Below are 16,627 nucleotides of genomic sequence, written 5' to 3'. Positions count from 1 at the left end.
ACACATGCACACGATACCTGAATCCAATTCACCCTCATTTTGTATATAAGTGAAAATAAAGCGATGCTTTAACTCTTAGAAATGACAATATCGCATTATTTAGATAAGTGCCCCCAAATCATTATTGAAATTCTGATAGCATTTGCCTTACTGGTAAAAGAAAATTACCTGTAATGCATAGTTTAAATAATTACTTTTAAACAAAAGCTTCTTTTCTGCATTGCTTATTTATCTTTTGAGACCAACTCAGCAGGGCTATGTATTTTATTAAAATTGCCTTCAGACTGCTAATGGCAGGGCGTCTGTTAGCGCAGGAAAAGTGATGGCAGTTTGACTCCTATTCCTAATATTGGGAGTTAGTCCAGACACTTAAGAGCCAGAACTCTGCTGTGCATTTGACTATGTTATCAACACTTTACTTGCTAATGATACTAGTGACAGCATTTCAATATGATGGGTCAGACTTAAATAGGAAAGCTTATAATTGTGCTTACAGAACCAAAGAAACTCCCTCTCCTCCCTTCCCTCACCCCCCAAAAAAATCTCTTTTATCAGAAGATCAGCTGGTGTTAAGCTTCATGACTGGGAATTATTTGGTAAGCTTCTGCTCAATATTTTTTTTTCCTTCTACACTTCCCACCTTGAATGGGGAGCCTCCATCAGCACCTGATATCTCTCCGTTCAGAAAATGACAACTGAAAGCCTTCCTGTGGTGCAACTGTGTGCCAACTACCCAGCAGAAGGTCACACTGATGACTCTCCTGTGGCTTTTATTTTCCCCAGGGAAATCCACAGCCAGGGCTGACTGCTTGCCAAATACACTGAGTGCCACAAGCCAGCAGTGCTAAGAACCCCCCATCCTTCTTGATGGGAAGCAGTAAGCAACTGTGCTGAACACCTGTGTCAGCTCCTGTTCCTGGGGACACCCCAGGCAAGCACTCATTGAGCATTCAGGGAGAGGGCTCCCCTCCTCTAACTGGCACTTCTGTCCAAAAACTTCTCAGTAGTCCTATGATAATAGTTATGTTTGTCAGATCTCTATAACATCAGCGTATTTAACTACCGTTAAGGAGGATGATTTAAATCATTCGTGAGTTAAATATTTTACTCCACATGTCCACAGGGTATCAGCACAATGAATGTATTTCCCGTTATTGGACAAGTAAAATCAACATTCTCCCTCACTTCCTTTTATAGTTACTCCAACCCACTTGAGTAACCCGGTCTGAGTTGTGGAAGGCATGGATGCCACAGAAAGACAAGATCTAAATCAGTGTTTTTCCTGGAACTGACAGAGAATAATATGCTCAGTTCAACCAGTGAAATTCAAGTCAAGTATGGGAAGGGGAAAAAGTCAGGCAATATAAATAAAAGAATGCCTGACACAGGTTAAGACTCAGTAAGAATATATGAATGAATGAAAGAACGAACAATTGAATGAATGGATTCCTCAACAATTTTTGATACTTCAAAAAATTTCATAATTCAGAAGTGATTACATTCTATTGAACCCATAAAGCCTACATTTGGTGTTTACTATCTCCAGATCACTCAGGCAGGGCCCGTTCAGAGATTAAAAATAAATAAATTAATAAATAAATCAAAGCCTACTTCAGAACTACACAGCTTGTCAAGCAGAAGAACTACATTACAAACTTCAGAGTTTCTTGTATTTAGACTATTCCATTTGATTTTCTTCAAAATTCCACATGGCATTCAGACCCTACGTCTTTCAAGGTATTCCCTCAGCCTGGATTGCCCTTCTTCCACTAAAGAGGAAACTTTGCTTTCAAGTTTTAATTCATATAGCTTCATCCTCAATTTTCCTGCCATGTCCCAAAATTTCTGCATGGATACTTCAATTTATCAACACTGGCATCTCAAATGTATAGGTTCTCCAAACTATTTGTGTCCTTCCACTAACATAAATATAAGTAAATAAGTAAAAATAAATACATTTTTTTTTCTGATTTCCCACATCCATGGTTTGCATGACTTTTATTTCAGTTACTCAAGGCTTAAATTCATCCCTTATTGCTCTAGTAAGTCAAACTCTATTGATTCCATCTTTGAATTTCTGCTTTTAGCTGTCCCCAAGCATTTTTATCTTGGCCCTGACTTTCTGGATTTCTTGTTGATGATTGTATTGGTCTCCTCTCTTCCCCTTGTAAACAAACAAAAATTTTCAAGAACTGCCCAAGTCATGTTGAATTGAAAGTGAAATCACCAAAGTCAGAATCAAAGTCCTGTTTATAGACTTTGAATTGTAAAGGCTCTTTATGTTGTAAAGAGCTGAACATATCTTTACAGTCACTATTCCCCTTTTGTATACCTTGGGCTGCATCCAAACTTACCCAAGCCCAAAGAGACACTTCAGACACCAGGACCTTAAATATATACTAGGCAATCCTCCTCCCTTCCCTGTAACATCTCTGCTAGGAAAATCACAGGCATCCTTTAAGACCCAGCTAAAGTACTCTCTTGCCTATGAAACTTTGTTTTTCTTTCCTATGGACCCAGTAGAATGTTAAGTTGTAGGTCCTGTGTAGTCTTTATGACATTATATCTCACGTTATAATATTTGGTGTTGGATCTTCAAACTAAATTCATTTAATGCATGCTATAAGAAAAGCACTTTGGAAGATATGTTAGGGTTATAGTGGAGACCAAAACAGATTCAATCTCATCAAAAAGCAAAGAGAAAAGAGTCTTTCTAAAAATAAAAAATAAAAAAAAACTGTTGCATGAACTCAAGGACCAAATAAGATAATGACTAAAAATTGTCATTTGGATTTAGTGTGATGGTGGTAACTGATAACCTTAGCAAGATGATAGAAGTGAAGAGGGTTGGGGAGTGGGTGGGAAGAAAGAAAACAGAGACAGGAAGTTGAAACTTCAGGGAAATATGTATAGGAAGGGAATGGTAGCTGGAGGAAGAAATAGGAAGGGAAGTTTTTGTCAATTTATTTATTTTGAGGTGGGAAACATGAGCACCTTTAACTATTAAAGCTTCCAGTAAAGAAGCCGAAAATACTGGAGTGAAGAATCAGCATTTCTGGAGCTGCCAAAAGAAATGAGGCATAACCATTGGTGGAGGAACTGGCCATTCTAGAAGGAAAACATCCTGCACCGCCTATGTCAGAAAAGGACCTGAATCATCCCAGGTTCAAGGAGACTTGTAGGTGTCTGTGTGGAGAAGTTAAGGTAGGCATGCCCTCTTCAATATATAATTCAAAGAATAATTTCTTTATTTCTCATTTAATCATAAAAAGGATTCTTATAATTCTTATAATTAAAAGAATTTAGAATAAATAAAAATTTTCAAATATATAGACACATATGTGTCTCTCTATATTTTTGTTGCATGCATATTCTGATAGCCGAATAATGGAAATCTAAGCTTAGCTATAACCTTAGTTATAGTTTTAAAATACTTTATTAATATATTGATTTAAAGGTTTGAAAATTTTATGGTAAACTATCATTTGGCAATTGGAAACTGCTGCCACAAGACTGATAACATAAGGCAACCCTTAAATTCTTTTTCTCAGACCGACTTTGATTCTTTCACATGATAATCATGATAATTTTATAAATGACTCTTCCTATCAATAATATCTTCTCTGATAATTTTTACCAAAATAAGTATGGAGATTTTCCTGTTATTTATATGAAATAATCTTATTTTCTCATTTATATTAAACATGGTCACTTCTACTGTAGGTGACTCTTAATTCAACCAATTTTTATTTACCATGTAGTATGTGCACACTGAGTCAACAAATGTAAAGGAACTACAGAGATAACATAAATGTTGATCACTTCTAGGCAAACACGTTAAAGACCCCAAGTCAGCCGGTAAGTTTCAAAGCTGGTTCCAGAATTTGTGCCCTCTAAATCCTACAAGTTTTTTTTTTTTTTAAATACTCCATTTCCCCTCATCATAAATAGTCTAACAGATCATGTGATAATTGTAATAAAACTATGACATTATATCAAGCATCTTCCCTTACAAATGGAAGATAAAATTCATGACTTGTTTGTGGACTTACACAAGGCTATGTAGTTTTGGTTGAAATTATAAATGACAAACAAATGGGAAAATCAGCATGCACAACAACAATCAGATGTACATAATTTTTAAATATTACATATCATTGTCATTAATGTCCCTATTATAAAACAATAAGTTATTATACACTGCCAAAGAACATGATTCAAATTCAAAAGAATTATGCAAATTAAGGACATGGAAGAGAAAAAAGAGAGCTACGCTATTTAACATTAGCTCCTAGAACACAATCATCAGTCAATATCCTGATCAGATAATGTTGCCCTGATTGTTGTTTATTTAAGTCTATTTTCACTCATAATTTATATTCTGTATCCAAAGACAAATTTTTTAAACGCTTTACATACCCCTGTAAGTCTGAGTGATTCTTAAAACATGTGAGCCATATGATGTCCCTTATTGGCTAAAATCCCTTTGGTGAATCCCATCTCACTCAGAATGATAGTCAAGGTCCCACTGTGATCTACTAGGCTCTCTGTGATAGACACCACATCATTCTTCCCATTGTCATCTTTTACTTGTCCATTCCTTAATCTTTTCCTACTATATTGCCTTTCTTGACAATCTTTCAACATACCAAGTATAAGGAGTGTCTCTTCACCCATTTATATCTGAATGGTTCCCTTTCTCCACTTAAGTTTGTGCTTCATTTTCTCCTTAGCAGAAACACCTTCCTCAGACATAATATCTGAATAATATCTGAAATTCAGAATAATATCTGAAAAAGTCTCCCATCATTCTCTATTTACTCTGTTTTATTTACTTCTTAGTATGTATCTCCATTATCATACACCATTGACTCTTGAACAAAGGGGGTTTGAATTGCATGAGTCTACTTATACATGGAATTTTTATAATACAGTACTATAAATGTATTTTTCTTATGATTTTCTTAATAACATTTCCTCTCCTCTAGCTGACTTTATTATAAGAATATAATACATGTAACATACAAAATATGTGTTAATGGACTACTTATGGTACTGGTAAGGTTTCTAGTCAATAGTAGACTATTAGTTAAGTTTTCAAGGAGTCAAAAGTTATATGCAGATTTTCAACTGAATGAAATTTAGCACCCTAAGCCCCTACATTTTTTTTTCTTTTCTTTTTTTTTTTTTTTTTTAAGCCCCTACATTTTTCAAGGGTCAACTCTATATTTAAATTTTCACTTTATGTTCTCCTCCTCTAGAATTAAAGCTTCAGGAACATAAGAACTTCTGTTGCATGAATGAAAGAATGAATGAATAATCATCTTTCCATTTCATCCAGCCAAACGGGAAACTTCTCCAGAGAAACAACAGTTTAAAAAAAAAAAAAAGAAAAGCTTAAAGTTCTCAATTTATTCAAATATCAGTACAATCCAAAGTCAAGTATTAGTATCAATTGTATTTTCCATAGATTGTAAATTGGTGGACATGGCAGATGATGATATTTTTTAAATGTGTGCACAATGTTGTGTGCAGAATTGTTTGTATTCCATAATTTCTAAGTCAGCATAATGCATTAGGCCTGCACCATGTCAAGAAACACAGATTCACCTCTGTTAGTATTTCATGTCACACTGGGTAGCAATTTAGGTTTGTAAAGTATATAGATTGGATTAGATTCTATCTCCCAAGACTATGGGATCTATGAGATATTTGTCCCCTGCTTTTTTATTTTGCTTCCAAACATACAAAACTCAACAAGTATATTCAATTAAAGGTCAATACTTACATTTCAGCGGGATGTCAAGAAAACCTACCACTTTTGGCTTCAGTTTATATCTTTTTAATGTTTAGTTTAATAATATTTGTCAACTGACAATGTGGAATTGTTTACCACCAGAAAACTATGAGAGTATTGCCCAAAGGAAATCTCAAAGCTGCAAGAATCAGTGGAGTTATACTTAAAAGCCCAATCACTTAAGCATATCATTCTAAATACATATTTTTGAGGGACTCTTACCTAATTTAGTTAAGAACAGAGACTTGAGCAGATGCATTGCATCAAAATATACTTGAAATTATCTCTCCTTTAAGCTGGAGACTAGTGTTCTCTCAATACATAAAAATAACAATCTGTCTGGTCTCTAATGCTAATGCTAGGAAATAACTAAATCCTTGAATCATCCAGGCAGAAGAACTTTAAGTTTAGCTCCTTTCTGAAAAAGCCTTTTTACTAGAAGAGATGTGATCAGACTGAAGTACAAAAGCATTTATCCCTCCGTGTGATGAACACTGAAAAACCCAATAGAAGTTGGTATGCAGAGGAGTTAAGTTAAATTCCAGGAGAATTGTGGAAGTGATAGGCATGACACAGAGGTAAATGATTCCCAAGCTTCTATAAATAGCTAAACAATTGTGCTCAGAGATGTAATCACTGTTTAAGACAACTGTGAGACTTCTCTGAAGCAGGAAGTGAACATGAAACCATTAGTAACATATGGGGACACTCAGGGCAATGGACACCTCAAAGGCCAGCATGGTTCCAGCTTACTGAGGAATGTGACACATTCCACAATGGTGACAAATGTTCATAGTAGACCCTGTAACTGTTTGGATCTTTCCATTAGAAATTGTATTTTAATTAACCTTCATTTTCACGTAGTAGTCAACATTCAGTAGTTAAGATTAGTGTAAGCAAACAGATGGACTCTAAAGTGTCCAGAGCTTTTAGGGTAGATCCAAGCCCAGAGAATAGAACAGTAAAGAAAGGAAACAACCTTCATGACCGAAGTGTTATGACCATTACTAAATATTACTATAATCAATAATATTTTATATGTTTAAAGTTTTGATTCTGGAAAAGTAATCAAGAAATCATCATTCAAAACAATTTATGTTAGAATAGTAGAAATCAGGGTATTTATATAACTTATTAGGTAAAAAATTTTCTTCTATTCTTGAAAATTCATTTAAATTATGTTTTAATCTTCAAATCCTAAAAAAGGATACTCAAATGCTAGACTTTTTATATGAAGGCGTTAGTCATGATTTGCAAAACTGAGAACATACTAAGTAAGCATGTCCAAGAAATAAACAAGTGGCAAGAGACTTGAGAACTGTAGGATTGATGGCAAAAGAATGATCAGCAAATGATAACACAAATGTCCTGACCTGCTGAGTCTCCCTGTCCAATCTCTCCCACTCCCGAAGTCCTTGATGTTATCTATTTCTTGTAAAGCTGAAAAAAATACAGGAAAGAAAAGTAGTTAGAAATCAAAGTAATTCCTAAAATAGGTGAAAAAATCAAGTATCATAGAGTTAAACAAAGTTTCTACGACAAAACTTTGGAAGAAATATTAAATAATTTCATCATAATAACTTTTTCTAGATAAGATTCACAGCCACACAGCAACATAAGACTGCCAGTTAGTGGTTGATGAATGAATAATGGAAGAACAACTAAAAAATAAATTTTGTAAATGATAGTTAAGATAATAACAGGTGAAATGTAAAAATGTGGACCAGTTATTTTGGAGCTGTATCAATTAAATTGCTTTAAAAAATCTTTGTATTATTAATTCATTCATGTAAGCACATGTATGAATATGTAACCCTGAGCCTCATTTTAAAGAGAAAAACAATTGTAACCTTCTTTCTATTCCTTGATGGTTAACTTAAAATATACGTATAAGGCAACATTACTTCAGCTACAGAACTTTATGGAAAACATCCAAATGGGGACTAAGATTTATTAAATACAGACTATTACTTATTAGGACACAGTTCTATGTTACATTAGGACAATAAATTGTATCAGAATAAACGTTTACAGTGATGCCTGGGTGGCTCAGTGGTTAAGCACCATCTCCCTTCAGCTCAGGGCATGATCCTGGAGTACCAGGATTGATCCTGGAGTACCGGGATTGAGTCCTTGCACCCAGCTCCCTGAAGGGAGACTGCTTCTCCCTCTCCCTCTGCCTATGTCTCTGCCCCTTTTTTTCTGTGTGTCTCATGAATAAATAAAATCTTAAAACAAATAATAAAAGTTTACAAACTCATTCTATAATTTCTGTGTAAAAACAGTATGAATAAAAACAGCAAAATAAAAGCAGAAACACATTATTTATTTATACCCAGTTGTTCTTTCATATTCATACTCCAGTGTCATAAAGACCAGGTCTGTTTTGGGGGGGTTGTTTTCTTTTGTTTTGTTTTTAGAGAGGGAAGGGGGAGGGGCAGAGAAAGAAAGAGATTCTTAAGCAGGCCCTATGCCTAGTGCAGAGCCTGATTCAGGGCTCCATCTCACAATCCTGAGGTCATGACCTAAGCTCAAATCAGGAGTTTGATGCTTAACTGACTGAGTCACCCAGCACTCCAAAGACCAGGATTTAATCATCAGCCCTATGACAGAAGAGCTATGTCTTTGGAGATTTATTTAACCTCTTACATAGATAAGCCTTATTTTCCAAAAATCTCCCCAAAATTAATACATATAACTATTTTATCATAATTTTTTTCATTTACTTATAGATGTAGAATAATTTTTATAAGGATAAGTTCATCACCTATTCGACCTTTTTAAGCTTTAGCCCCCAAAGTGTTTAGTTCTTTTTTTTAACTTTTTTTTAAATTTTTATTTATTTATGATAGTCACAGAGAGAGAGAGAGAGGCAGAGACATAGGCAGAGGGAGAAGCAGGCTCCATGCACCGGGAGCCCGACATGGGATTCGATCCCGGATCTCCAGGATCGCGCCCTGGGCCAAAGGCAGGCACTAAACCGCTCTACCACCCAGGGATCCCCAAAGTGTTTAGTTCTATCATTTCAAAATGTTTAAACATTTATTATTGATTCTTGTGACATTGCAACACGATTCTTAAATTGTATAAATATAAACTACATATATTTTCTGTCCTAGGATGGTGGTGTTACCTGTGTCATCAACTGGATTATGTGGTCACTACTTTAAAAGGACTTAAAAAAGTACTTTAAGGAAAACAGAATTCTACTTCTAGAATATTGGTCTAACATACTATAACCAGAGGTTTGGAGGTGATCTAGAACCAGACTACTTGCACAATTTAGATTATTATTTTATTAAGACTTTTCATTTTTAAAAGTCTCAGTAATTTTGGGTGACTTTTAGAGTACCTAAGTTCTTTTAAAGTATATAGAACAGTAAAAAAAAAATTATATACCAAGAAATACCTGCTCAGATTTATCATAGAAATATAAAATTGGTGTAACATCTAAATATCAAAAAATGGAACATACTATATTAATAAAATATAAAATAATGCAATTATTCGATAGATGTGAATAACATTTGACAAAAATCCAACACCTTTTCATGATAAAAACACTCAACAAATAAGCAAAACAATAAAACTTCCTTAATACAGAGCATCTCCAAAAATACAAACACAAACTGTAACTATTATACTTAATTGTAAAAGACTGACTGCTTTACCCCAGATCTTGGAATAAAACAAGGATGTCTACTCATACCACTTCTATTCAGTATTGTACTGGAAATTACAGCCAGGTTTGTTAATAAAGAAAAAGAAATAAAAAAGATCCAGATTGAAAAGGAATAAGTAAAACCATCTATTTGTAGATAACATTATTTTTATTTGAAAATCCAAAGAAATTCACTAAACACACTATTAGAACTAAAAATAGTTCAGTAGGGTTGTAGGATACTTTATTAATACATAAAAATCAATTAAATTTCTGTATACTAGCAATGGCAATTTTAAAAATAAAATTAAGAAAACAATTCTATTTACAATAGCATAGAAAAAAACAAAATAGGGCAGCCCTGGTGGCACAGTGGTTTAGCATCCCCTGCAGCCTGGGGTGTGATCCTGGAGACCTGGGATCGAGTCCCACGTCGGACTTCCTGAATGGAGCCTGCTTCTCCCTCTGCCTGTGTCTCTGCTTCTCTCTCTCTCTCTCTCTCTCTCTCTCTGTGTGTCTCTATGAATAAACAAAATCTTAAAAAAAAAGAAAATACTTAAATGTAAACTTAGAAGTGGAAGTCTTTTACATTTAAAACTAAAATACCATTGAAACAAAATAATATCTAAGAAGATGGAAAGACATGCCACATTCATGGATCAGAAAACTTGATATTCTTAAATGAAAAGACTTCCCAAAATGACCTATAGATTCAACACAACCTCCGGCAGTATTTTAGATGGCCTTTTTGGTAGAAACTGACAAGCTGATCCTAAAATTCATATGGAAATCAAGGGAACCAGTATAGCTAAAACAATCTTGAGAAAGAAGAAAAAAGCTGGGGAATGCAAAGTTCCTAACTTCAAAACTTAAGGCAAAGCTATAGCAATCAAGACAGTGTGGTACTGACATAAGGATAAAAATATAAATCAATGAATGGCATGAAATTGAGAGTACAGAAATAAACCCTGACATTTATGGTCATTTGGTTTTTGACACTCTTGCCAAGACAATGGAGGAAGGGACAATTATGGAAGAAGGGGAGGAAGGGTAGAGGGAGACGAAGGAAAGGAAGGAAAGGAAGCGAGGGAGGAAAGAAGGTAAGAAGGGAGCAAGGGATGGAAGGAAAGGAAGGAAGGAAGGAAGAAAGAAAGACAGAAACACAGAAACACGGAAAGGAACAGAGAGAAAGAAAATAAATCTGGTCCAGAGATTCAAAAACTTTTGGATTTCTCTGAACAATAGGCATGCCTTTGTTATGCTATGACTTCACTCCTCTAACTGTGCCCCTAGATAGCTTCTGGATGGGAGAGGTTGTGAAAAAAAGCAATCATGTGATTTGAGGACTGGAACTTTCCAGAACATTACTACCCCAAACTCTGAGGAGAGGAGAGAGGTTGAAGACTGAGTTTAATCAAAAGGTTAATGATTTAATCAATCGTGCCTATGTAATGAAACCTCAAGAGGAGCTCTAAACAATGAGTCTCGAAGAGCTTCCTGGTTGGTGAACATACTGATATATGGGAGGGTCATATACCCTGACTCCAAAAAAAACATAAACTCTTGTACTCAAGACCCGACTAGACTTATCCTATATATATCTTCATCTGGGCTATTTATTTGAATCCTTTATAATAAAAATATGCAGTTTTATAAGTTCTATGAGTCATGCTAGGGAATTACTGAAGCTGAGGGAGTGTTGTGAGAACTCCCAAATTTGTGGCCAATTCTGTCAGACAGAAGTGTTCATTGCAGTTACCTTCTGAAGTAAGGGCAGTCATTGGGGACCTTACTCTTCAATTTCTAGGATCTTATGCTAAATCCAGATAGTGTCATATTGAACTGAATGACAGAACACCCAGTAAACATCTGAGAAATTAGTATTGGAACCTAACAGTCTTTTCAACAAATGGTTTGGGGAACAACTGGATATCCATATGCAAAAGAATAGAACAGGACTCCTACCGCAATACTATGCAAAAAAAAAAAAAAAAAAAAAAAAACCTCAAAATGGATATTACTAAATGTAAGAGTTAAAACTATAAAACTCTTGGGAGAAAGCACAAATATTCATAACCTTGAGTTTGACAATGGTTTTTTAGACACAACACCAACAGATAAGACCAGCAATTAAAAAAAAAACTAATAAATTGGATTACATCAAAATATAAAAACTTTGTGCTTCAAAGTACACAATCAAGAAAGTATTGAACATGTTTTTGTCTCGGGAGCAATTAAAAAAAAGTTAAAAAGACAAACTACAGAATGGGAGAAAATATTTGCAAATCATACATCTGATAAGGACTTATATCCAGAATATACAAAGAACTCTTTCAACTCTATAATAAAAGGTTAAACAACCTAATTAAAAATGGACAAAGAATCTGAATAGGCATTTCCACAGAGAAGATATATAAATGGCCAAATAACACATGAAAGATACTTAACATCATTAGCCACTAGGAAAATGCAACCCAAGACCACAGTGATATACCACTTTATATTCCCTAGGATGTCTAATAAAAAAAGATAGGTAATAATAAATGCTGATGAGATTGTAGAGAAACTTTACATCAAACTGAGGGTGCTTTGGAAAATAGTTTGCAGTTCCTAAAAGATCAAATCTATAAAGTAACTGTATGATCTAGCAATTCTGCAGGTGCTTTGGAAAATAGTTTGGCAGTTCCTAAAAGGTTAAATATAGAGTTACTTTATGACCCCACAATTTCACCCATGTATGTCCATAAAAGAAAATGAAACATATGTTTGTCTATCTAAATACTGTACATGAATATTTATAGCAGCATTATTTCTAAGAGCCAAAATGCAACAACAATTTAAATGTCATCAATCGATGAGTGATGAGTGAATAAACAAAATTTAGGTACAGCCATACAATGGAATATTATTCAGCCATAAAAAGGAATAAAGTACACGTTACAACAGGGATGAACCTTGAAAGCATATCAAAAGAAAGAAGCCAGTAACAAAAGAACATATATTGTATGATTCCATTTATAAGAAATGGTCAAAATAGGCAAAGCTATAGAGACATAGAGCAGAGACACAGTGACACGTTAGCGATTACCTAGAGTTACGGAGCAATCAGATTTGGAGTAGGGAGAGACTGTTGCTGAATATAGAGTTTTTGTCAGATTAAAATGTTCTCAAATTATATTGTGATGATAAACAACCCTTTGAATTTACTAAAAAACACTGAATTGCATGCTTTAAATGAGTAGATTGTAAAGTGTATAAACTCTACCTCAACAAAACAGTTTTTAACAAATCACACAATATAAAGCAAAGATACATTAATATAATTTTGTTCCCATATTTTTTTTAAAAAGTACCCACATCTGCCTTAAAAATATAATCATGTTAAGATAATAGAAAAAATATTTTATATTTTATACACTATTTCTTGACACATAACATTACTGCCAGGCCAAGTTTAATTACCAACAATAAAATAATAAGAATATATTCTACTTTTAAACTATTCTTCAGAGATTAGTCTTTCAACAAAGTTCAAGTATTATAATATAATCCAAGTATAATTGTCACTTTATCAGTACTGGTAGTGAAGGGAAAAATTTTTTAATCCAAACTATGGTGGTAGTTCAGAATATAATTTGTTAGAAGCTGGAAATCACATAGATACTTTAGTGATTTTAGAATATTTAAGAATGACTGTTATAAAACTTTAGCTGCCAAACAAAACTAAATAATTATATGAAAACATATATACTTAAAAATATCAAATTTCAGTAACATAAAATTGAAGTTTCCCAATACTTCCTATTTAACTTTTAATTTTAATATGAATTCATTAAAAAAAAATACAGGCTACATTATTCTGTAAAACTATCTCACATTTACCCAGCTTCATAATGGTAAGTCATATGACTAAGCAGCTTGACCATTCCAGTTATACAAACTACAGTGGCTAATCTCTTTATTTAATACATGTTTTGACTATTCACATATATTTTCTGCCACTGAAATTTAAATAAGGGTCCCTTATCTTCTCTAAAGTGGGTGCACACATCGCTTTGACTTAAGTTCGAGATTCGTTGAAAAACAGCCATCTATCCACTCATTTATTCCACAAAAAGTATTTATCATAAGATATAGATTATGTTATAAGGTAAAATACCAAGATAAAAAGTACATGTGTTATGGGATTATCTAGAATTGACTATGAGTTCAGGCTTCGACTTATAGGTGGTTCAACCTTAGCTCTCTCATCTTTTAAGGTGATAATTAATTGAACTAATGAGTTTACAGAACCCAAAAATAAACATTAATTTCTCTTTTCTGGCCTACTCTGAAGGCTAGGAAGATTAATCACACATGGATTCTGCACTTTAGAAGTTAACAGTACAGCAGATATCATAATGTGTATAAATAGATTAATTAAGGTGAAAAATTATAAAGTAGGAATTTCCAGTGATAAAACGTGAGATGATTCCTACCAGATACACAAAATAGAGCATCATCATTATCACCAATTGGAAATAGCATTTATGTAGTTGATTAGCAAGCTAACTAAATAATTATTAAGTAAAAAGAAGATCAATAACAGTTCGTTCCCAGGAAATTCTAAATAATTGCAAATAAAGTCAAACATTATAGAAAAGATGTTTACTTCTTAGTAACATTCCTTAACATAATGAATAAAAATACCTCATTTCCTCTATTGAGAAATTGTTAAGTCTGGCTATCCCATCTCCATCTATCCATCTATTCATCTATTCATGACCACTGGAAAGTTACTTTATGTCTTTGTTTATTTTCTCATGTTTTAAAAGGGAACTATAATAATGTATGCCTTATAGGGTGCTTAGTAGTATTAAAAGAGTTAATGCTTGTCAAGTGCAAGAGTGCCTAGTCAACTGAACATCATTGAGTATTATTGTAGATATTCAATAAGTGTTATAACATCTTATTACTCTTATTATAATCTTTCATGCCACAGCAAAACTGTATAGTATTTTAATTACCATTCAACAGGAAGACAAAATGTCATAAGGGAAGATTACTCATATTTGCATATTGGAAAAACTAGGGCTTTTCTTTATATCATTTATAGTGGCCTGCAGGATGAAGTTCTATAATTGGCTAGGACTGTATCGTGTACCTTTGTCATGGACACTGAATGAACAAGCAGTTCCTCCAAAGGAAAGGACATGTATGCATGGTGTAGCATGCTGAAATACAAAACAATGGTTGCCTACCTATATCTAATATGTAAATAGGGATAGTTTTTGCTGTAATTTGAGTTTTTAAATTTAATTGAACTCAGAAAATGTTGAACAAAGGAGTGATTTATATAAAATTAGAATTATTTAGTTACAATTCCTTATAAGACTCCATCACTGTTCACAGCTAATTGGCCATTGAATCATGCTCATCCCATCTCTTAAATATCTATAAACTCTGTCCCTTCCCCCTAGATATTGTCCTTCTCTACACTCTTCTATTACTTTGACTATGGTAAGTTCTTTAGTTGTTCTCATTTCTCCCATCCCAAAATCTACACATGGGACAATTTGTGCATGTTGTGCCATTCTTCTCTATCTACTCACCTTCAAGAATTAGCCTAATTATTTTACCTTCTCAAGTGAGGTCCTTTGTAACTCTCCAAGGAATACTGAAGAACTTCTCATTTCACAGGACCCACAAATGGTAAATTAGCATACATATGGAAGTATCCAATTATTAATTTTTACCAAATTAGCACAAGTTTTTATTATAAAAACCCACGCTGGAAAGGAATGGTAAAGTGAGGTTTTCATATGTGGTTAGTGAAAGCTGAAAGTGGTTCATATATTGTAAAAAAGTATTTGGATCCTATATGCTAGCAATCTTACACATATTCATATGTAAATTTATTTGAGATTATACCCTGAGGAAATAACTCTAAAAACAATATATATATATATATATATATATATATATATATATATATATATATATATATATATGGCATGAGTCCAAATGCTAACAATAGGGCACTGCTTAAATAAACCATGGATCCTTTCCCTACTAATCAGTTCAAGAAAATGAGGCTTAGTAATTAGCTGAGTCCTGATCCATATACACATTCCTGTGATTCCAGCATCCAAAAGTCCAAAGCACTAATCTTATTCCAAAATATTAATGCTTTAAAACATTAATTTGGTTTAATAGGCAGAAGATCTGTAGTTATATAACCAATCACACACACACACACACACACACACACACACGTTATAAAATTGACCTTAAGGAAAAAAAGGAAACGACCCAAAGGATAAATGTCAAAATGTTACAATGTTAATTTTACAATTACAGGGACTTCTTACTTTCTTCTTTTGCTCATCTACATTTTCTAAACATCTCATCAATAAGTTATGTAACTTTCATAATAACCAAAAGGTTATCAAATAGAATAACAAAACTTTCCTAGGAATAGAATTGTATATTGCTATTTAAGTGGTGGAAAGAAAGGATTTTTACGAAGGTTCTGAGTTGGCACCTCATAATAATCTGATCTCATAATAACCTAATCTTTCTCCTCAGCACACAGATGCCCTCTTGGGCTTCCCATACAGGTCCATTTTCTGTGTAGTAGCCAAAAGTCTTTTAAAGAACCATTTATTGACTTATTTTACTATGTTTTATATACATTATCTACATTGTCTCCTTACTTCACAGACACCTGTAAGTATGCACTATTAATATTTAACCAATAAGAACACTGAGTTGAAATTAATTGTCTATGGTTACATGGTAAGCATGTGGCAGATCTGGGACTTGAACCTAAGACTGTCTGACATCATAATCCATTTTCTTTCTAATAGACAACATATACCTCTTCAAAATATAGCTGTCTATGTACTAATTCCCCACTTCATTTTATTTTTAAGTGTTTGCTAATGTATCAAATAAAGTAATTATTAAAATCAGTTTACAGTGGGAAAAATACCAGAATTGGAGGCCACACCCCTGCTACCTATAACTACCTCCTTCTTCCTTTTATTTCTGTATAGCACTTACTATCTTTTTTTTTAAGATTTTATTCATTTATTCATGAGAGATGCAGAAAGAGAGGTAGAGACATAGGCAGAGGGAGAAGCAGGTTCCCTGCAGGAAGCCCAATGTGGGACTCCAGTAACATGCCC

The 16,627-nt window shown here is 33.7% G+C and overlaps 1 protein-coding gene across 32 annotated transcripts in view; it reads right to left on the bottom strand.

Annotated features, from left to right (window-relative positions):
- Positions 1–16,627, bottom strand: part of SOX5 (SRY-box transcription factor 5) — a 995,306-nt gene that overhangs the window by 650,622 nt on the left and 328,057 nt on the right. For all 32 annotated transcript variants that reach the window (XM_072765770.1, XM_072765744.1, XM_072765748.1 and 29 more), the window contains one exon: positions 7,171–7,237. The gene's annotated coding sequence lies outside the window, so the exon portion shown is untranslated. The remainder of the gene's footprint in view (positions 1–7,170; positions 7,238–16,627) is intronic.

The sequence above is a fragment of the Vulpes vulpes genome, chromosome 8, assembly GCF_048418805.1.
Source record: "Vulpes vulpes isolate BD-2025 chromosome 8, VulVul3, whole genome shotgun sequence".
Lineage (NCBI taxonomy): Eukaryota > Metazoa > Chordata > Mammalia > Carnivora > Canidae > Vulpes > Vulpes vulpes.
The sequence above is the reverse complement of the archived record's forward strand: the minus strand, read 5'-3'. Positions and strand labels throughout refer to the sequence as shown.